Source organism: Strigops habroptila, chromosome 4 (genome assembly GCF_004027225.2).
Source record: "Strigops habroptila isolate Jane chromosome 4, bStrHab1.2.pri, whole genome shotgun sequence".
Lineage (NCBI taxonomy): Eukaryota > Metazoa > Chordata > Aves > Psittaciformes > Psittacidae > Strigops > Strigops habroptila.
The window spans coordinates 56,605,446-56,629,120 of record NC_046358.1 but is presented as its reverse complement, the minus strand read 5'-3'; the positions used below and the strand labels follow the sequence as shown (position 1 = coordinate 56,629,120).

At 37.5% G+C, this 23,675-nt stretch overlaps 1 protein-coding gene across 5 annotated transcripts in view; it reads left to right on the top strand.

The window, feature by feature from the left end:
* The window catches only part of SBF2 (SET binding factor 2), a 305,339-nt gene that overhangs the window by 48,088 nt on the left and 233,576 nt on the right, over positions 1 to 23,675 (top strand). The window lies entirely within an intron of this gene.

Genomic DNA, 23,675 nt, shown 5'->3' with positions numbered 1-23,675 from the left:
CTTAGGTGTTTTGTGTCTGCTTTGAGGGAATCAAAGTGGTGTTATCTGCTATAGTGTTGTGGGTAAAGGGAAAGTGGTTTTATATTATGTAATTTTCTGTTATAATATGACGTTTGTTGCTGGAGAGACCTTAAATCGGTATATAAACTTATTTGAAAATGAAATGATTGTCAACTGGTATGAGTTCGTGATGGGTATTTCAGAATGATCCTTTGAATGTATGTTGTTAATAAACAATATAAAACAGTTGAATGTCCCCTAATTTATTTGACTATGCATAAACCAAACAACACTCAAGTTTGTTACTCTTAGTAATTCTTTGAAGTAACAATTGCATGTAATCTCTGTTTGTTAATTCTAGAAGTGTAGCTAATAAACTCTTAAAAATATATTTTTTTTTTTCCCTTCTTTAGAGAAATCATTGTCTCTATGTGTTTAAAGGTACAGTGGGTTACAAATTTCTGCTAAGGGTCTCCTCGGTTTTTCTATACCAATATTATTGTTCCATTAGTTACGGCGTGGCTCCCCCACCTACCTCATTTGGAAATAGACTCGTTCTAACTGTAGTGACAAAATTATAGGACATGCGAAATAGTTTATGTTAAAAAATAATGACCTCGCCTTGCCCTTGTCTTGTTTGGAGCGTTTTCCCCAACAATAGTAGCCCAAATCAAAACAAAGAAGTAACCAAAAAAACCCAGGGGTGCTTCTAAGAGGACAAAGCAAGTAGGCTGTTGCCTTAAAGGGTATGATCAAGCTGACATAGCTGCTATGTGAAGTAAAATTACAGATTACATCAGAAAGCTTTATGTTTGTAAAATGTCTTCATCAGTAGCACTTAAGTATGTGTTTAACTTCCTGTACATAAATTGTTTCATTAGGTTTAGTAGAATTGCTTGCATGGATGAAATAGAGCAGATTCAGAAATAACTTTAGAACCAGAATCTTAATTTGAAAAGGTCATGCCCAGAAAGTAGCTATTTAGACTTTGACTTCATTATTTAAATTACTCATTGCTACTTTAATGCTTCATACTAAAAATGCTTGAAGGAACAACATTCTGTTGAAGACTAGGCATGCATTGTTTTCAAAATTCCTTTACCCCCACATGCGATCCCATAATACATGGAGTACTGACCTTTCTTGTTCTTGTAAGTCTTAGTTTCTTGATGCATTTATTATGATTCTTTCTATATGAAAAAGCAGGGGCAAACATTTCTAAGATTATAGACTTATTACCCATGAAGCTTTTAAATTTTTAAGTGTGCTCCTTCCCCTCCCCCCCCCAACAATGTTCTGGCTTGGTTTTAATATGTTTTATTTTAATGTTCAGTGTAATTACATTTTATAGTGGTTTTGTTTTATTCCCCCCCCAGTAATCTGTGTAATATCCTTGTGTAAACAAGCAAACAAAAATGCTGTAACCTTCCTCCTCTTCCCCAACCTGCATGTCAGCAGCAGTTTGGATAATATGCACTTGTGGTCAGTAAGGAAGGATGTTTATAGTAATCGCCTGTTGACGATTCTTCTTCCCCAGAAAAGCCCTACTGCCTCTGCTATCTCTCTATAGCAGCCATTATCTGCTCTGACTTCACCTGTGTTAGATGGATTTGTTTACGTGTGCCAATGTCTGCAATATACTGAAAATGTGGTAAAGGTATTGCTTTTTTGTGCAGGTTATCTAGCTTTATTCAAAACCATTCACAATATCTAAAATGCTTCATTTGTTCACTTGTGCAATTTAGGACAGATTTCTTGATTTTTCTTGTTGTGGAAAAAACTTTGTTATTGTTGTCACAAGTTTTTATCCAACATAATCTTAAGAGGAAGTGAACGTTTTTATTGCCCTCAAATAAACCAAAGAGAGTATCCTTTGGGGGTCAAACATTTAAAAGTTCATTCCTGTTCCAGTCTAGGCCTATGGAAATTGATGTTACAGCAGTCCCAAGTGCTGTCATCTCTATTGTGTTAAAATCTTCCTTTCATTTTCAGCTTGCTTTAGGATGCTGACCTGTCAGAAAAGGCCTTTCTTGCTGAGTATTTTGCTTGTGTTGCTGTATTATTTTTTCTCTGGGTTAGTTTTCTGCTAAGTTTTCAAACTTCGGCTCACCAAGATGCCAGACGAGTGCCAGTGTCAGCATAAAGGAGGAGTAGGAGCATGCAGGAGGACGAATTACTGAAACCTGAATTTGTATCACCTTAGATGGTCCTAGAACCGTGGGCATAAAGATGTTAGTCAGGTTACCTTAGTCTCCTATGTGCTCCAAGGAAAGTAATGGGTGCCTTTGAGTAGTTCCAGTAACAGGCAGTTATATTTGTGCTTGGCAGGATGCGCAGAGCTTCAGCCTGAGTGGAGAATGAGCTGTGCCATGTCAGTAGACTTTCAGGCACCAAGGAAGTTAAGAAGTCTTTGCCTTGTAAAGGATGATCTGATTCACCTCGCTTTTTATGGATTTTGGATACAGCTGACTGTATTCCTGCTTTAAAGTTAGTTTGTATCTTGCATTCTAAAAGCGATTTTAAATATACCATAGTTTTAGTTGCTGTTGTGTATTCTAAAAACTTATTCTGAGCCACTACAAAGAACTGCAGTAGCAGTAGCTATTCCCATTGGAAGTTCACGTTCAGTGTCTTGACAGAATTGGAGAAACCAGATTTAATAAATTCCCCAGATTTAGTAAAAACCCCTTAGTCAGTGGAAACGTGAAGGAGTTCAGTGATACGCCAAGGTTGATTGCTTTACCATGTTTATTTTGCATTCAGCTGAACCTTTAATAAGGTGGACAACCACGTTTTTCTCCAATGTATCAGCACAGTATAAAGCTGTTACGTAGCTTGCTACAAAAGGCGTTTACAGAAGTCTCTGAAGGGACCAAGATGCTAGAAAACGTAGGCACTCTGGGTTAAAAGCTAGAGAAAATCCCAGAAGATGTTACTGTGTATGCATTTTCTTTTTCCGTGGATTTTGAAGTGCTTGATGTGCTTCACCAAAAATTCCCATTTAATATATTTGCATAATGGGATGTGGATGGGATTTAGAAAAGGCACAGATATTTGCAGAGATCACAGAAGGGCATGAGAAAATGCCTTTTGGTTTGGTTTTGTATTTGCTGGTATAAGCCAAAATCATAAATTTATCCCTAGAATTTACATGTGGTGGTACTTGAAAAGGGTAGAAGAGAGAACTTCTTGTGTCTTTCTTAACTCAACTGAAAGGTAAGGTTAAAGAAGAGAAAACTAAATAGTGGGTTTGATTAATCTGCATGTACGCCCCTAGCAGCTTTCCTGTAGGATGCTGTTGTGTACCCAGCAGTTAACTGAAAACCTGGGAGGTGGAACAACATGTTTTCTGTGAGACTTGGTTGCTGTAAGAAGATAGACTAATGGTTTTTGTTCTTGCTTATGTATGCAGTTGCAGTGTGTATGCCAGAAGGCTTGCAACAGTATAACAGTTTTATTTGGCTGTTGTCATAACTGATAAATGCTGATATAACATGTGTAGGCTCTGTTGTGGTTGTTCCTGTACTGATTTTTATCAACTTCTTTTCAGGGAAGCCTTTCTTGTCTAACATAGCTTCGTAACTTGGTGGATTTTGAAACTAGACAACTGATTGATGATAGAGTGGGAGAGGTTACTAAATGGAGTTGTCTTACTTTTTTCTGTGGGCAGATTTTGTCTGTGAAGAATATCCTTTTTATTTTATGGAGGTAAAGAACATATGAGGATTTTTTGGGTGTGTTTGTTGAATATTCATAGTTGGGCATTCCTTGGGCTAGTGTGTTTGTAGAGGAGTGGATGATTTCTTGGTGTCTTGGTATGCAATCTCTGTAAAACAGGAAATGTATAAAAATAAGGCAATCACACTGTTACTTCAGTGGTTTTCTTATCTGTGCTGTGGCTTAATTTGAATTTCAAATGCAATCTAGGAAAATTTCAAAGGGAGAAAAAGCCCCAACAAAAAAATAAATCTTTTTGTAGCAGAATAATTCTGGTAGCTGTAAGTGTTAACATCAAGTGTACCATCAGAACTGAAGCAGAATTCAGATGTTTAAGTAACTGTGTATTGGTAAGAGATTACAGTAGTTGGCTATGACTGGAGGAGGGCATGGGTGCCCGAAAACTTCCAAACAAGTTAGTTGCTCCAGTATAAGAAATTATTTCTTTCTACAAACCTTGTCCTTGCTCAGTTTAGTTTTCAAATACCACAGTCTCCACAGTACCATGCTGAAACAGAATGAGAAAATACTATTTCCATTGCCTGTGTGGTTTTATTTTTTGGTAGCATGTCTTCCTAAAATGTATTCAAGCAGTTTCTTCTAATATATAATGTCGACTAACAAAATTGTTGTTTTGATTTATACGTCGACTATAATTTTGGAGACATCTTAAAATCAATACAGATCAGTATAACTCTTCTTTTTCCTCAAATATCTGCTAACGAATATCTCTAAAAAACTTGAATTTGGAACTCTTTGCTCGCTTGGTCTTACCATCATAATAACAGCAGCAATAAAAATGTTTTTTTTCAGCCTTTCAGTTTAAATCAGACATTCATGGAGGCTGAATGTTTACTCTGTAAGCTATCTTCATTTATCCTAAAATGCAAGGACACAGGTTCTGTTGAAGGAAGTAGCATTTCATAATTTTGGACATATTTCAAGACTAATTTATAGTAAAGAACCTTTCTCTGCTCTTTTCTGCTCTGGATTAATTTTGTGGATTATTTGACAAAAAGACACTTTTCCTGCAGCATGTTCATGGAGAACGATTTGTTATGCATGCCTGAATGCTGTTTGAGCGCTGTCCTTCTAGAACTGTAAGTGTATTTTTCAGTGGGAGGACAATGACACTTAACTCCTCCAGTGTCACAAGCATAATAATCTTATAACACTGAGGAAGATAATTATACTGCTATGGTAGTTCACTAATGTGAATTTTAAATACCAACTACCTCCCCAGCTACTGGTATTTACAAAATAAAAAACGAAGGAAAACCGGTCAGTGTGGAATCATTTGAAAATGTGAACAGTAGATTCACTATTCAACCTTGATAAATGCCAGTGAAAGTTGTATCTTACAAATATATAATTAGGAAGTCTTCCTTTGATTCATCTCTTTTACTCCTCCTTTGCAGTAACATGAGATTTTCAGGCTCCTTTCTTCTATAGTGAAAAATATTTCTAGCAATAATGCTGTCGTCATTGATGGGATTAATTTTCTTCTGCTTGGTGTTTTGGAAATTGTATGCCAGTTACATGTACTGTTAAAATAAATTATTCCTTTGGTGTCAGTGGTATATTCTGAAGTCGAGGACAATCCAATTAATGTTGATTGGGATTTGGCAGCTGAATCCCTGCTCATTGAGCCAAGAACATGCTTGTTATTGCTTATCTGTTAGTGACTAGATACATCATGATTTCCTGTCTGTAATGTTACAATTCTCAATTTTCACTCTTCTACAAATTGTATAATATGACAAAATGCAATCATTGAATAGGATTTTAATTTTTTGTTTTTAATAATCTTGTGGTCAAGGTAACAACAAAGTAACTAATCATAGTAACTAGTCACAAAGTTTCCACTAAATTGGACATAGGTGACAGACTCTTAGTACTGCAGCCAAAACCGGTAGTTGGTGACAGTACAGTCTGAGGCTTTGTGTAGCTGTAGCAGAGGAATGCTAATATACAGAAAATACAAAATCATCGTAATTCCGGTTATAAATTCAGGACAGCTGCAGACAAAACCACACAGGACCCTGGGAGACCTCAGTGGATAAAAAGAGACAAAGGAATGTTACTGGGGTTACAAAATCACTCAGATTTATTTTTTTTTGGGGGGTGTGTGTAATAATGGCCTTTAATGTGGTTTATATGTTGTTTCCTAGGATTTAAAAATGCAAACCCAAGAAAATTCACTATCTGACACTTGGATAGGTCTTCAGTAAGATTGGAAAAGTCTTATTAAATGGTAGACTTACATGTTGGGCCTAATAGAATAGGAACTGGAAGAAAGAGGAGACATTTTGGCAGAGAATTTCTCAGGCACTTGCGAATGCGAAGGAATGACAACTCTTCTTTCTAGATTTTTAACTTCAGTTGTGGAAGACTGTGCTTTGGAAAATGGGTTTAATTGAGCTACTATTGATACCATAAATACTAATGCCAAGAGTCTTGAGTGTTGTCAGTTGACAGTGTCCCCTTCAAGCTCCATAGTGGGCTGCATATTGGTTCCACATGCTCTGGGAGCCCTTGCTCTGTAAGACAGTGGCTGCTCTTCCTGCTTACTCTGACATGTTCTGGTATTTTAAAATGCTTTCTGTCTAGTTTGGTTTCCTAGGTTTACCCCAGGAGAATCTCTGACCTTAGTGTGTGTCTCTTTCTCCCTTCTTTCCTCCCTTTTCTCACTCTTAATTTCTAAATATAGCCATTTTTACCTATGTTTCTCTGAGATGAAGTCCTCTTGTCCAGTCAGTCTGATTTCTTGTGGTTTTCATTTTCAAGTAAGTATCGATTCATCACATGCACACAAAGGCCAGGTTTTGTCCCTACTGTAAATTTTGGGCCTAAAAGTGTGTTTGCTAGAATTTTAGTTTAGGCAAAAGAAGTCTTTTGCCCAAGAAAGTCTTGCTTCATAGAAACAGAAAAAATATTTCATGTGAAGGTTTCTGAAATAATTGAGCTAGAGACAGATATTAAGCATTGAGGCTTATGATGGTACATTTAGTTTGACTAAGTAAGAAATAATTGAAAATAGCTTTAGATTAGAGGTTAGAGGGCCCTTAATAATGCTTAATGGTGGTTAGCTCTTTGCCAATCTAAAAAAGACTGCATTCATGTTTCTTCTTAGTTTCTTATAACTGCATAAAACTTTTAGCTTGATTGCTGCATTGTTAAAACTTGCATTTTAAATTTGTACATTTAACACATGTATTTGTGCTTTGGACAAAGAAATACAGACATGTCCTTTTTTGTGACTGTTGTTTAATGAACTATAAATATAACTTTAGTGGCAGTAAGCATAAGCTGACTGTATGACTAACAAAATGCTCAAGACTTTAAAAAGGACAAAGTTGGTTGTGATCTTGTCATAAATACATCTGTAATGGACTTTTAATTCTTGAAATACTGTTGAATGGGTATACTGTACTTTTAAAATAACAGTAAATTAGGAAAGCTGTGGGTTTTTTTAATGCTATTACAGAGGCTGCTTTTCATAAAAATGCAAATTGCAATTGCATTAAAAAAAAGCCACACGTGTTGTTCCTGCAGAGCTGTTTCTTCATAATTAGTCTTTTTTCCCAGAAAAATATATAGTAGTTTTACAAAGCTTGTGCAATGACTAAGCTGTTACTGTTTTATATTGTCAGAATATGCTATTTTTAAACTAAGTGTAACGCAAATCATTCTGGTAGAAGTTACAGGAGGATTTTAATTTTCTTCTTAATTGATAACTTGTGAAGAGAGAAGTAGGCTTCATGTTTTTGAAGAACTTAGAATTTCTTAAAGAAGATTTCAGAGACAAATGGATTATACTTTTCCTTCCTAAAACGTAGGATTTAAACCCACGTTTTTCCTCATATTGGTAATTTAATCTTTCTAGTCTCTTTAGGCTGTGTGTTCTTAGAACCGTCAGTCTGTGAGAATTTTTTTTCTTTGTTTTTTGTTTAGTGATGGACACAGCTCTCAATGCTGATTCTAGAAGAGCTGGTAGCAGATGCTAATGTGGTTGATTGAAAATTGCTATTGAATTAACTGTGTCTACTAGAAGGGTCTGGATGTGCCCTTGATATCCTTTCTTTCCTAGCTTTGAATACTCTTAGTGCTTGTAAACCCTAGAGATGGCTTTTGTGCAGTTCAGAAGGTCACTGCTCATTGGTAGGGCAGTGGGTCTTTCTGGAGGATTCTGGTGCTGTGACCGGCATGGTTGCTGCTGGGCTGCCAGGCAGAATTTGCTTTTTGTAAAGTAGGTTGGCCTGAGGCTTCTGCCTGGGCAAGAAATAGTTTGTCCCCAACTGCAACTGAGGAACTAGTTGGAATTCCCTGTTAAGGGAGGGAAGAGCTGCTGCCTGAGCATTGCCTGTGACTTGGGGATTCACCCCATGTTTCTTAGACATACAATTAATTTGCAAAATCAGAAACTAATCAATGTGTGTTTCTCATGATCAGCAATTTTCAGCAATGATCGGAAGCTCAAGGTTTGGAATGGATGCTATTAATAGTATTTCCAAAACAGGTAAGGTAACGAGGCATATACACAGAATAAAAAGATGTTTTCTGTGAGAATAAATAGTCAGAGTGTAGAGTTTGTGCTTGGAAATTCATGCAAGTTACAAGTGTTGAAAATGCTGCAGAGAAATACTTCGTTTCTGGATATTTTATAGTGGTTAAAATGTAAGCACTTGATTGAAGTAACAACTTCTGGTCCACTTTGCTGAAGCGAATTAAGATAGTGCCTGTCGAAGTCTCAGATTTGCCCTTTAGCTGGAGGCAGCTGCCCCTACAGCAATTTTAGACACTTCTGCTGGTTTGGTGCTAGTTCCACTAAATGAGCTGAGTTTTTGACTCAAGTTACCAGTAAACATGCTTTAAGCTGAGACACCTGCATGTGTATCGACATGATTGAGGGCACATGCTCCCTTTTTCCAGCTCTGAGGGGTTGATTGTTTCCAGCAGAGAAGCAGCAAAAATGACTAGAACATCCCAAACCATCTCAGTAGATTGTACTAGGACTAGAGTGTCAAAGCTGTGATGTGTCAGCTGGGATGGTGGTGTAATTCAGCAGGACAACTGAAGTAAGTGTCATGTTTTTTCAGTTACAGGCAACTGAAAAGAAAACAAAGCCACAGAGAGCCACATGTTTGTGATTTAGAATTCAGAACTCTTAAAAGATTCTCTTTCCTGTTTGATTAATCTGCATAAATAATGACAACAGGTTTGCCACTGAGTAAACAGTGTTGATGAAGTAGTGATACTTTTGTAAAGTTGTTTCAGTACTGTGTTTTCCAAATATTTTGTTTATAATGTTTATTATGAAGAGAGGTGAGATAATACATGTTTAACAAAATATCCTTGTGGAGGCTGGTTTTATTATTTTGTTCTCTTTTGCCACATGGCATCTTTTTGGAAGAGGCAAGACTGGCACTGAAACATTTTATTTTTTTGTGAGAGAGTAGTCTTGAAAAGTATCCAGAAAGCACACTTACTACCTTTGTGACCTTGTGAGGTGTGAGATGTTTTTGCATTTTAAAAGGAATTTGTTTGTGTATTGTTTGCTTATGGGTTTATTTTGCCCCCCCCCCTTTTTTTTTTTTTTTTTTTTTTAGAAAATATGGTCCAGCTTTTTAATAAATAGCCCATTATTAGAAAATTGCAGTTCAAAACTGTGTGGCTTTAGTGTCTCTAGACATAATCATTGATAGTCACAGCTGCTGCTCTTGTTAGTAGCCTAGTAGAAGACAGAAAGTAACAATTTACATCCATACTTAATTCTAACAAAAATGAGGATTGTTCACTATTGCAATAAGAGAGTGTTTTAGTGGCTTAACTCAGAAGACTATTGTTTTCATAATCTGTTGTTTTCTTCATAACATGCTTACCATTATTTGAAGTTAGGCAACTCAGAAGTAAGATTCATGTAAAAGTATTGCTACTAATAATAAAGGCCTTAACCTTGGACTGGGTCCATAGTGTTGTATGTCTTAGGGAAGTGACCTTGGAGTTGTTCCCTTTTCCAAAGTTCTGATGGCTAAAGGTAGGATGTTGAAAAATAAAACCTGTGCAACTCATGTCTTCCTATGTTAGTTGTGTGTGTTCTATTTATTCTTAAATAGTGTGCTTAAAGTTACAGTAAAGTTTGTGGGTCCCATTGCTACCCTCTTTCCTCCTTCTCCTCCCTGTTCCCTAAAAAATCATTAATTTTGCTTGTTTCACATTACTTGTAAAACTTAGGTCATGGATGCTAATAAAATACTTTAGGACTCTTGAACTGCAGCATATAGTTTTGAATAAAAAATCAGTTCCTGTTCTATAAAGACCAATTTTGCTCATTCTTCTTTGGGTTAAAAAAAACCAAACCCAAGGATAAATACTTCAACAGAATATAAAAATCTTTCAGATATTCTGATCAGTTTCTGTCATGCATTCTCATGCTTGATAATCAACTTTATAATCTAGCTGTTTTTTTTCTGTTTTCTGTCAAACTATATAGGTTTTGTAGCAAGAATTATTATTCTGAAAAGCTCTTCAACCCTGTCCCCCAGCCGCTAAAGGAGGAGCATATGGCTTTTGTGAAAAATCAGATAAAGAGGTGTTGAACTTTTTAAAACATCTGTGTGTGAAGTCTAGAAATGAGCAGTAGCAATCCCTAATTACTTACTGTCTAAATCTGCTGTGTACTTCCTACCTAATGTTAACTTTACTTTCTTAAAGGTTTGGAAATAGATTTGCAGAGACAAAACCATAAATTCTTTGGGGTTTTTTAGGTTTAATTGATTGATGGCTTTGTGAAGACCCTGGATCTTTTTTATTCTTATGTATTTGACAGTTACCAAGAAGAGATGTAGCCTATAGTAATCTTAATATTTTTCCACAGTAGTAGAAAACATCATCTGCTCTTTTACAGTTTTTACAGCAGAGGGACAAAGGTTTTTGTCAACACTATCTTGCCTGTCTTAACTTTCAGCAAATTTCCATATCTGGGACTTTTAAAGAATCTAAGCTGTTGCTGGTTAAGTGGTAAGAGTCTAAAGAATTATGAGTAAAGGATAGAAGCAAGTGGTCACTAGTCATACACAAAGTTGATAGCATTGACTTAAAAAGTCAATTTTGCAGACACTTTTTGTTCAACTTGTAAATATCTGGTAAAAAGAGAGGTGGAATAGGTAGGGGATGAGACTTGAAGATGATTAAAAAAAAAAAAAAAATTCAGGATAGCTGAATCTAAAGCTTATGGGAAAGGGCTCCAGAAAGAGCTCATGACTAGATGTTAAAATTTTGGATGAAATGCTGGTTTTGTAAATACAAGCTAAAATACAAGCAGTGGTGAGAAAAGATGGTCCTAACATATATTCACAACAATGATCTCCAATTTAGCTATTGTCACTTAGTGAAAAAGTTCTTGGAATTTGGTGGGGCAGTTCTCTGTAAACATCAGCTTAATGTGTGGTGATAATGGCAACAGTAAACAGAAATAAAGAGTATGGAATTGTGGAAAAAACCCACCAGAAAACGTTGTGGTGCTGGGACTTGCAGCCTAGGGGACAAGAATTGATTGGGTGAATCCCTAGAGGTCCTGTTTATCCCTGGTTTCTGTAGTCCTGAATCTTAAGGAAGATTGGACAGGACTGGGAATCACCTCATCGTCTTCTCCCCCAAGGCACAATTAGATGTAGCCTTTGCTGGTTGGGGTGCATCTTTCTTTATCTTGTTCTTCAACCCATTCAATAACAGCACTTCCACAGCCTGCTTTGTCAGGCTGCTCCAGTGCACTCTACCTGACTTCTAGAAGGGTTTTCATAGTGTTTGAGTCAAGTGGGTTTGGATACAGTGTTAAGCCTGTTGTTACTGTTCTCCTTAAAATGTGTGACCAAACTGGATGTGGTAACTAACATAATATCTTACCAAAACTAAGAGTGAGATTGTTACTTGCTGGTTCTGCAGGCAGTTCCATGTGTAGACATCACTCTTTTTTGTTCTATTTATTTATTTAAAATTTATTTTTCAACATTGGAACACTGAGGGTCACTTTGTGGTCTACTTTAAACTCTGCATCCCTTTTAACTGAACTGCTAACTGCTTGGCCATCTCATATATGTAATCAGCTGTTCTGACAATTCTGACAACTCTGCAGCTTTACAGTTCTCCTTGGTTATGCTCTGACATTTCTTCCTGATTTTTTCCAGTCTTTCAAAATCACTTTGAATTCTTATCTTGTACTCTAACTTGCTTATCACCTGCATTTTCTGAAATGAATAATTTTTGTGTATATATAAAGTATTTGTATATATATGCTTATATATATATAAACAGAACAGCTTCAGTTCTGTTTTGTGTTTCAGCCTGCAGTGACTTTAATTAAAAACAAACCAAAACCACACCAGAACAAAAACTGAGCACTGAACTCCGTAATGACTCATGTGTCATAGCTGGGAGAAAGAATTAATGCTGCTGTAAGTATGATCAAATGTGTGTAGTGAGTCAATCTGCACAGAGTCTATTCAGTTCTTCCTAGGCGTATTAAATTGGAGGTGCTTTGTAGTGTATTTCAGTAGGGCTGTATTTTAGGAGTTGGGGTACTTGGAAAAACAAGTTAGCAAATTATTTCATAAACAACAGAACTAGTGACAGCTTTCTGCACATTTTTGTCTTTTGTCTTGAATGTCCCCGGTAGTACTCTACTGGACAAGAAACAGGGTGTCTTGAATAATATTTATTTATTTATTTATTTATTTTTTTCCAAATCAGGGTCACTGGGCAATACTTATGTGGGTTAATGGCAGTTGATCACATAGGTTTCCTACAGAAGCAAGGTTTATAAGAATCATAGAATAATAGAATTGGGGTTGGAAGGGACCTTAAGATCATCCAGTTCCAACCCCCCTGCCATGGGCAGGGATGCCTCACTCTAGACCATGTCAACCAAGGCTCTGTCCAAGCTGGCCTTGAACACTGCCAGGGATCGAGCATTTATCACTTCCTTGGGCAACCTGTTCCAGTGCCTCACCCCCCACCCTCACAGTAAAGAACTTCTTCCTTATATCTAACCTAAACCTCCCCTGTTTGAACCCATTACCCCTTGTCCTATCACTACAGTCCCTGATGAAGAGTCTCACTCCGGCATCCTTGTAGGCCCCCTTCAGATACTGGAAGGCTGTTACGAGGTCTCCACGCAGCCTTCTCTTCTCCAGGCTGAACAGCCCCAACTCTCTCAGCCTGTCTTTGTAAGGGGGGTGCTCCAGCCCTCTTATCATCCTCGTGGCCCTCCTCTGGGCTTGCTCCAACAGCTCCATGTCCTTCTTATGTTGAAGACAGTGGGGTCTCACGAGAGCAGAGGGACAGGATCACTCCTTCTACCTGCTGGTCACGGTTCTTTTGGTGCAGCCCAGGATACGGTTGGCTTTCTGGGCTGCAAGCACACACTGAAGCCGGCTCATGTTCAGTTTCTCATCGACCAACACCCCCAAGTCCTTCTCCTCAGGCTTGCTCTGAATCACTTCTCTGCCCAACCTGTATCTGTGCCTGGGATTGCCCTGAGCCAGGTGTGGGACCTTGCACTTGGCTTGGTTGAACTTCATGAGGTTGTTATTGGCCCACCTCTCACGTGTGTCAAGGTCCCTCTAGATGGCATCCCTTCCGTCAGTGTATGAACCGAACCACACAGCTTGGTGTCATCAGCAAACTTGCTGAGGGCGCACTCAATCCCACTGTCCATGTCGCCGACAAAGATGTTGAACAGGATCAGTTGCAACACTGACCCCTGAGGGACACCACTCGTTACCCGTCTCCAGTTGGACGTTCAGCCTTTGACTGCAACTTTTTGCGTGTGGCCATCCAGCCAATTCTTTATTCACCAGGTGGACCATCCATTGAATTGATGTCTCTCCAGTTTAGAGACAAGGATGTCATGCAGGAGAGTGCTGAATGCTTTGCGCAAGTCCAGATAGATGACGTCAACTGCTTTGCCCCTGTCCATCAGTTCCGTAGTTCCACCATAGAAGGCCACCAAATTGGTCAGGCAGGATTTCCCCTTAGTGAAGCCATGTTGGCTGTCACCAACCACCTTGTTGTTTTTCATGTGCCGTAGCATGCTTTCCAGGAGAATCTGCTTCATGATCCTGCCAGGCACAGAGGTGAGACTGACTGGTCTGTAGTTTCCTGGGTCTTCCATTTTCCCCTTCTTGAAAATGGGGGTTATATTTCCCTTTTTCCAGTCGTTGGGAGCTTCCCCTGACTGCCATGATTTTTCAAATATGATGGACAGTGGCTTAGCAACTTCATTCACCAGCTCCCTCAGGACCCGCAGATGGATGTCATCAGGTCCCATGAACTTTTGCACATTTAAGTTCCGAAGATGTTCTCAACCCTGATCCTCTCCTACAGTGGGCCTAAGGTTTCCATTCTCATAGTCCCTGCATCTGCTTGCTAAGACTTGAATGGTGTGTCCAGAGCACTTGCCATTAAATGAATATAGCATTCTTACTTGCAAGAACATGATTTACTGACACTTAGGAGAGTATCTGCTTTCCATTGTAATAGATTCATCCTAGTATGCTCCAGTTAGAATTGTGGGCCTGCCATAACCTCAGAAGGGAGAGGTTATGTTCTATCATTTTATTATCAGCTCATAGTCAAGTGGCATTTAATTACTTGCTAGGGCATGGGTGCAGCTGCAGTTTCTTCAATTATGCTCTAATTTCAAACAGCCACTTCCTTCAGTTTCTTACTTGCAAAGTATGGATCGAAGATTTATTTTTTTAATTATTTTTACTGCTAATGGTGCATGTACTGGAAGTGCATTTTGACGTGTAAACTCTTGGCAGTATAGCTTATTTGTGTGGCGAGAAATGACACTAAGGAAATAGGTGATTTATCATGGATTTGTAGAATCACGGAATGGTTTGGGTTGGAAGGTACCTTAAAGCTCATCCAGTTGCAATCCCCTGCAATGGGCAGGGACACCTTCCATTAGACCAGGTTGCTCCAAGCCCCGTCCAACCTGGCCTTGAACACTGCCAGGGATGGGGCAGCCGCAGCTTCTCTGGGCAACCTGTGCCAGTGCCTCACCACCCTCGCAGGGAAGAATTTCTTCCTAATTTCTCATCTAAATCTACCCTCTTTCGATTTAATTTAGCATGTAAGCAGAGAATCATACTTAATTCTTGCAATGCAGTTTTAAAAGAATTATCTAAAAACCTGAAAGAATAGACTCATTGTTTAAAATAACAAATGGATGCTTATTTTATTCCTTTCTATTTGTGGGTGTTTTTTGGTTTAGTTGCTTAAGTATTTAACAGCATTTGCAGTACTGGTTTAACTGTGCTTAGAGATCAGGTAAAATAATGTTACGTTACATGGACAAGATATAATTCACATTTTACAAAGTTCAGCTTTAGTGAAGACTATCAGTGTTAGAAGAACTATAAATGCACACTAATGCTTCTGGTGTTTCAAAGTTCACGTGTGTAGATTTAAAATAAATTTGGATACAACATACTATTTTTCAGCATCTCTTACAAAGGACTACATTCTTTGTGTTGATCCACACTTAAATTAAGTCACTCTGGCAGCTGTGCTCTTAGGGGAGGAGGGAATGAAATAAACTGTTAACCTTTGAAAGCCAGAACACAAACAAATAGTGTTTAACTTGTGGAGATTTGTGGATATTTCAAACAATGGTGTTAATTTTGATTGCCTTTTTGAAGTAGACCCATTCTTTTTGTTCTTGTTTCGGAAGCTAAACATATTGTTTGGAACTTTTCTGCAGCTGTGAAGAACAAAGTGTCATGCAGTAGTTTGGTAAGATGACATCATGAGATGATTTTGACTACTGCGGCAATCTGCTTGCTTTTACCCCTGTGTAAGCGTGATCACTGGCATGTATTTGTTTCCATTTGGTTTAAATCAAGTAAGCATTGATGGAATTGCATTCTGTAGCTATTGGCTTGATCCTGTTGTTCTGGGCTATTGTTATTTTGACATCAAAAGCATTCTACTCGATCTCTGTTCCAGTTTGTTCTCCTAAAAGGTGCTTCAGGTAAGTCCTGTTATCTTTAGACAGCAGAGCATTCCTAGAAGACTGTCAGTGGGTAACTTGGGGATATTTGAATGGTGATACACCAGTTGTTTAAAATTGGGGTGTGACAGAAGGCCAATAACTGCAGAGCCTTGCTCACACTCCCCACATCCCTGGCCTATGGAGTACTGGAGAATGCAGATCAAAACATGTCTAAGCACTTGGGGCCAAACTCTCTTGATATCATCTTATATTGTTTTACAGTACTGGCTTGCATGTACTTGTATAGGGTTTAGGTGGTAGGTATGATGAGCAGTCTGAACACTGGCATTAATGCAGGTGGGTGAGGAGCTAATTTTTGCTAAATACATATGGGCCGTAAGATATGCTCACACTTACTGGAAACTCTTTGTTTTTGCTGTGTTTTTGGTCTATAGTCAGTCCAGACAAAATATTTGGCCTACCAGGATATGTGAATCATTGTTGTTTGTAAGACTTCATTTATCATCTGTGTTCTGAAAATGTTTTGTGTGAGGGAAACACTGAATGCACTCAAATTTTATTGTTAATGTGCGTTTTTACAGCTGTTATATAAAAATTCTGTCTTGGTAAGATCAAAATATTATTTAATTGTTTTAGCCTATTGGAAACACAGGAAATATAGAGGGTGGGAAACTCCCAAATGACTCGTCATTCTTCATCACCTGTAGGTGAGCAATGGCATGCAGACTTAAAAAACAAATCTTAGTAGCTGGTTAGTTCTGGGAAAAAAAGAGAAAAGTTGCTCCTTTGTCCTTTATCCATTGCTAATATGCTTTGAGCAGAAAAACTGCTTTAAAATTCCCTTTATCAATGAAAAAATACATGTATGGCACAAAATTGATTTTAAGGATTGAGTGAACAGATTGACTTGTGGGGTTTTTTTTAATTTTTTCTTTGTAATCTGTTTTTAAATGGTACTGAGGACATATGCATGTGAATGCAGGTGCGGAGGGCACTATCTGAAATTCTGTATGGACTTTAAGTGTGCTTCTCATCACCTGAGGGAATACAGCAGTTGCTATGAAGTTGAGGGGAAAATAATGTTCTAGTAGATGGTTGAGATGACCCTCCAGTCCCAAAATTCTCTAAGTTTTGAACAAATTTTAAATTAAGCATGACATGAGGAAGTTTGATGATGATGTCTGCTGGGGTGTGAGCATGTGCGTGTTCCAGTTCCTCTTGCTAAAGTGTGGCTCTGTAAATCGTTAGAGACAGGAAGCATTTTGGAAAAATGGGTGTTTTAAATAACAATAAGAAGTGAAAAAGGGCAGAAGAAGAGAAGCTGAGAGATGATAAACATTGTCTTTCAGAAAGCACATGTGCAGCATACAGAGGAAAAATCCTGTGAAGGTAGTGGAGAGGTAACTAAAGGACTTGAAAGTTAAGGCAGCTTCTTATTACAGAGCATTGCAAAGTAAATCAGGAGGAAGTGAATTTCAGAGCAAACATTTTGCATGTTGAGATGTGCTAAATTATATTTACAGATTGGAGTTTAGATGTGGGTAGCTTGAGCAAGCTACAAAACAGGATTTTGCAGTGATATGAAACTGCAAACACACTTGATTTAAGGCTAATGTAAGGCAGTTGGAGAAATGAGTTGCATGGGATCTCTGCAGCACTGTCACAGTGTGGGCTACCTAAAAGGCCCTTAGGAAGATGACTCCATATTTACAGATTTCAACCTTGGGGAGGATGGTTTTGATTTGGTGCAGGTGAGAAAGAGATGTGTCTGAAGATCCTGCTTTTGAAACAAGGAAGTGGAGACAGAAAGGATGTATCTGTCTACTGCCTGAACTGTGTTGTAGTTCATAAGCACTGTGTTGAAAATTTCAAATGAGGTGACTTGATGACGTATTGCAAGAATATCTTGAACTTGCAGAGATGCTAGTTTTAAACATAGTTGGCAAATACTTTTCGAAAGCAATTGTAAATTTTTGGAGGTCATAATTCCCTAGCTCTAGAGTGACAGTGTGTCCAGTGTAAACCAGCATTAGGCTACACTGATGTAATTTAGCAGGAAATGTGGATCTTTCAAATAAGTTTTGGGTCAAGTATGTATTTCCTTTGATTCCAAGCAAGTGCTTTTTACTTAAGATCAATGTGTTTTTTGATGTTATGGATTATTTCTCTTATTGGTCATCTACTCATCCTGGAAATGCTTTTAGAAGTGATGATTGTTTTGCTTAAATGTGTGTCAATACCAACTTCAATACCTTACACTTTGCTGTTTCTATGGAGTATCTTTCTGGTATTGAAAATGACAAACTACACTACATCTAAACTCAAAGTAGACTTAAAACTTTGTTAACCTTCACCTTGAAAATTTCAGAAAGTACATTACCTTCTGTATAAAGAATGTTATTTATGAAAGATTCTTCTGTTTATTGTAAAGCAAGATGCATTTTGTAAAGCATGCTTATTTTGCCTTCTGGTTTATTGGCTTGAAGGAGGGAAGCTTTTTTTCCCCTGCTGTATCTTTTACACAGATGTGCATTTTATTTCTTGCTTAATTTTACTGTAATCCTTCATGTGCACATTTGATGACAAAGAAGTAGCAGAACATCCTTTAAAAAGCATTTGGACACTTTACTGTGTACCAAATCATCACTTTGAACTCTGGGGGAAAAATGAGTATAATGAAACAGCTGAGATCCAAACATGTCAGAATTGAGCTTGACAATAAACATTCTCCACTTTCAGCTGCTCTGTGCAAAATAGTCTTTTGGAACATGAAATGTGTAATTACTATATGTGAGAAGATGCAAAAACTTCTTATTTAATGTAAACACTGTCATAATGCTCCATGTTCTATTTTGCTCCAGTGCTGCTGATTACTTACTTACACTTTGTATTTTTTAGTAAGAAGCCACAAAGGACTTTTAAAGAAACATCACATAATGTTCCAGATTATCTCAAGGATAAAATTGATTTAGTTCTTCATGGCAATCTTTCCATATTTATGTGGGAAAATATGTATTTTTTTTTTTTTTTTAAACCAGAATAGTTTTAAAATAAAGCCTTTGCCTTTTCAGTCACTAACCAAGCATGAAGTTGAAATCCTCAAGTTCGTGGAAAAAATACTGCTCTGTCACAACAGAACTTGTCATTCTGATAGTGAGAGGTCTGTAGCACTGGTCAACAGACCCCAAGGCAAATCCTGCTCTGTCAGTGGGATGGTACTATGAAACAATTGAAGGAAGCTGTCTTGGAGGATTTGTCTGCATAGGGTCTCCACTGTGGGAGTTGCCATGTGGGGGATACAGTCTGTATGAGTAAGGGAGTCTTATCCTTAATTAAAAATGCCCTTTTTCAGAAAGTGTAAGAAAATACCTGTGTAACAGTACCATAGCATTTTCTGAGGCAGTAATTCTTTAAGAAATGTGTTTCCCCTGTTGGATAGTTCTGAAATAATGTCCATATTAAGTGCCTTTGTCTTAGTAGCTAGTACAGTGAAGTCAACAAATTTAGTTTTGGCTAAAGATTTACAGTTTAAAAGGTCAGTGGGAAAAAAAAAACCAACCCAAACCCAAAATGCTTTCCAATAAAGCCAGCTATTCCTTTTAGCTTCTTTCCCTTGGCTTTGTTCCCCCTGCCAGCAGACCTCAAACTTTTTGTGGGTGTACCTCACTTTTGCTTGAACTTGTGAAATCTAACTTCAGTTTTCAAATAGCAAGCAAATGATTTTGTGTATGGATAGTTACTGCTCCTCATATAGTCTAGACATGGAGTCTAGATTGCCCAGGTTCTGAGAATTTCCTCAGATTTCATGCTTCATAGCGATTGTGGTAGTTCTCTTTAAACATCTTTAGAATTGTGAGCTCAGGTTAAACTCAATTTTCGATATCCAGTTGTTGGACATTCTTTGCGAGCAGCCTGAGGATACAGTAGTTATTCTTTCCAAATACATTAGTTAAGGAGAGTAAAGTAACAGATAATACAGTTACTTATTTGCTACTAGCTTACAGTTTACAGGTGTCTTCCCTACAGTCAGATAATGTACATGAGAAGATGTAAACTGATGTGTCTTCTGTTTTTTTTGTGGATCTTCTCGATACTTAATGCAATGGTTGTGTTGAGCTTTGCTGTCTATTGCCTTATAACTTTCCTCTGAGTGGGACAGTAGCAATGTCTTCTAGATAGTGGCTCTGTGATCTCCACTGGCAGAAGAATATGCTGCATGCACCAATGTATTTGAATGCCACTGCAGCAGCTGCTTTCCTATCTTTATGCCTCTTGGTGATTTTTAGCCTAGTGCAGATGCACAAGTGTAGACATCCCTGTTCCCTGTGCAATCCAAGTTTGTCATACATTGATAGCAGACAGAATTGTAACTTCCTCATCTGTTTGCTTCAGACTAATGCAGTGTGCTTCTCAAGTTTTTCAGTAGCTGTAGGAGACTTGTACCTCTGTAATGAACAATGTTTTCCTGAACTGTTTTATCACATGGTTTACCATGTAATCCAAGAAAATTACCTCATTTAGAAGAAGGCGGCTCTGAGGAGAAACTGAGGTATTGTTCCCATAGCTGTGCATTTATGTGTTCAGCATTGTCATGTTGACTCCCTCTCCCAGCCTCTTTGCATGGTATTAAAAATACATAATCCCTGTATCTCTCTCAAGAGATAAGCTTTCCAGAAGGACCTGGAAAATCTTGAGTAAAATTAAATCAGTTCATAGTCTGTCTATAAACATGCAACTCTGAGGCAGCAGATGTATATGGAATGTTAGAATGTATATGCAATGCCAAAAAGAATGTGTAGAAATGCCAGGTCTACATTGCAAGTGTGTTGCTGTAGGTGAGGGTATTGGGGAGCAGGCAGAGGTTGCTGTGACTGTTCAGAGTTACTCTGGTGGGTTCTGCTCTACTATCATCTGATCCTCCAAGGAAGATGGTGTGAAGCTGGGCATTTATGCTGCAAAAATACAGATCATATGATTATGGGTGTATTCCAGGTCTGTTATTTTATTTCTGTCTGTAGGGCTGCCTTATTAGATCTTGCAACACTGAGCTGGTATTCTGGCCTAGTGGGGAACATAAGAGGAGTGGCTTTGACTTCTTCACTTTAAATTGAAGGCCATAATTAAACTTTTCTTAATAATTGTCTGTTTGGTTATGTTCCAGTTTGAGTGATGAAGGAGTTGCTGAGTTTCTTTTTTTGTTTATTTATTCTGATTGACAATAGAATTGGGGTCGGTTAGGATTAGTAAAGTAAGAAGATTTCTTGTCAGATAATCCTTTTTTTGTTGTTGTTGTTGTTTGTTTATTTTTTTTCCCAGAAGGAAAAGAAATTAGATTTAATTTTCTTTTAAATTAAGAGTAGGTATCCTGTTAAGTTCATAACTTCCTTTTCAGTTTTATATAGCAATTCTTCTACCTACATCAGAAAATTGGATTTTTGCCACTTATAACAAGATTTGTTGTTTCCAAATCAGTGGCTGAAAGTTCTCATTTTTCTGTTAATGCAAAGCATTGGGGGGTTCATTATTTATTTATTTATTTATTTTATTTTAAAAGTAAATTTTTAACTATGAGTACTCAAACTTCAGAACTTTCGATCTCCAGTAAATTCTTTTCTTGTCTGTTTTCCTGTTGACAGTAACACTTAGGAATGAGGCTAAGTAAATGATGACAGGTACAGATACAGTTTAGGGTAATAGAATGGTGTGTGCAAACCCCATAAATTTCTATTCTATAAATTTCTCTTTTCTATAAATATATTTATAGAAAATTTCTATTGAAAAAATTTAATGTTTTGAAAATTGAAAAAATTTCTATTGAAAATTTCTATTGAAACATGTAGTTATTGAGTAATAGAAGTCCTCAGAGGCCTAGTGTGTGAGGTGTGCATACATCACTTGAAAGTCATGGTAATGCCAAACAATACTGGATATTCCTATTAAAATTTAAAAGTGCTTTCACTGTTGAACTGGACACAGAATGTACTCTGAAGCCAGAGATACTGTTTTGTGGCTCCTGAGTCACCAATGTAGTATTTGCTGAGATTTCTGGGGGAAAAAAAAAAAAAGGAAAAGAAACCAACTCCTGTTGGAAGACTTGAGGTTCTTACTAGCTGATAATAAATTATTTCTATATGACTGTTTTGCTAAAACATGAGAATGGCAATGATTTACAAGAAAGCCTGCATCATCTCGGTCTGCAGCTCTTCTCAATTATTGTCAAAATTTTTTTATTCTTCTTAGAAAGTATTAAGTAACTTGCTTCAACTGCCACTTGAACAAAAATCGATGCCAAAAGCCCTGAGAAGTTACATAAAAACAAGAGAGACATGGAGGGCAAACAAACAAACAAACATCACCAACAAAAAACCCCAAACCACCACCACCAAAATCCATAAACTAAAAAACAAAAAACAACCTAGAAATCACGTATTTAGTTTTTCTCGTATGTTTTCTATAGAAGTTTGGGGCCTTCACATCCACAAGTGGATTCTGTCGTTTAATTTAAATAATGGATGGCAATAGGTTTTATTGTGCATGTGGTAATACAGCGAAAGCATGAGGGTGAAAAGGGAAGACCTGCTTTTGCCACGCAAGAGGTTTTTTTACTTCTGCGTCAGGAAGACGTTTTTGCTAAATTATGTCACTCTCTATATGGTTGAAATATTGTTTGGTGATAGGGCAGTGATGTGTGGAGCATTGACTCTTGTTGCACTTCTCCTGCAAACTTGTGCTCTTAACTGAAGCATAATAAAACTATGTGCCTTGCTTGGTTCTGTATACTGTGCATGTAAATTAAAATACTCCTGGATTTCCAGTTTCCAGGATGGAGGAAGGAAGAAAGTAGTAGAGACAGTATCTTGGGTGGGATTTTTTTTTTTTGGTTTTGGTGTGGGTTGTTTTTTTGGGGTTTTTGTTTGTTTGTTTGTTTTTGGTGGGTGGTGTGTGTATGTGCCTTTTAAGGATTGTTTTGGACATGTTCCTGTTTTATTTCATTATATTGTTGCATTTAAATATTTCCTGCTTCTCTTAATTTTAAATTAATATAAATTAGGATTGTGTTGTAAGTAGGACATAACCTAAAATCTGGCTGGAGTATATGGAAAACTACTTCAGTTTAAAGACAAATGTCTTCTTTAAAACTGGCATCTTAAAATATTAATGATTTGATATTAAATGTGGTTTTGCCATAGTAGTTGATTCAGTGTGATGTAGTAAGTCTATAGACGGTCACCTTACTACCTATCCAGAGTACCTTTGTGATTTAAAGAAAAACCTTTAAAAGTCATTGGTGGATTTTTTTTCCTCTTAAATTCTTCCACAGCTCATCAGAAAACAACAAATAAATGAGGAAATTAATCTAGCAAGGTTTTTTTTTTTCCTGATTAATTTAGTGCTACTTTTATTCAGTGCCATACCTACTAGGGTTAAGGAACTGAAAAACAGGACTGAAATTGTAACTCAGACTTTTCTGTTGCAGTGTGACAATAGTTACTCTTGTCATCATGACTGCAAGAAAGTTAAAGATGAGTGATGAGATGGATCGGGAAGGATTCCTTGCATGAAGTTGAGACTGAGGTAACTGAGAAGCAAAAAGAATTAAAAAATAGGGATATGCGGATAGTGTGGTGGGTAGAAGGTATGTAGGCTGAGCAAGGTGGGTAGAAATTACCTTAATAACAGTTGATATTAAGTAGATGATATACCTTCAGTAAGCTGGCATGGTCTGTAGGAAGATTCTTATTCGTCAGACTAGTAGCTTTTTCTGTTTTAGTAGTATTGATGCTCCTCAGACTTTCCACATTCTGACAGAGAGATTCTGGTTTTCCTCTTAAATCTCCATGGAGACTTCTTGGAGTTAAAGTTAGCAGATATTATGTATGCACAACATTGTCTTGTCATCCATAACTTCTCAGCTCTCTAAACTAATCCCAAGCATTTG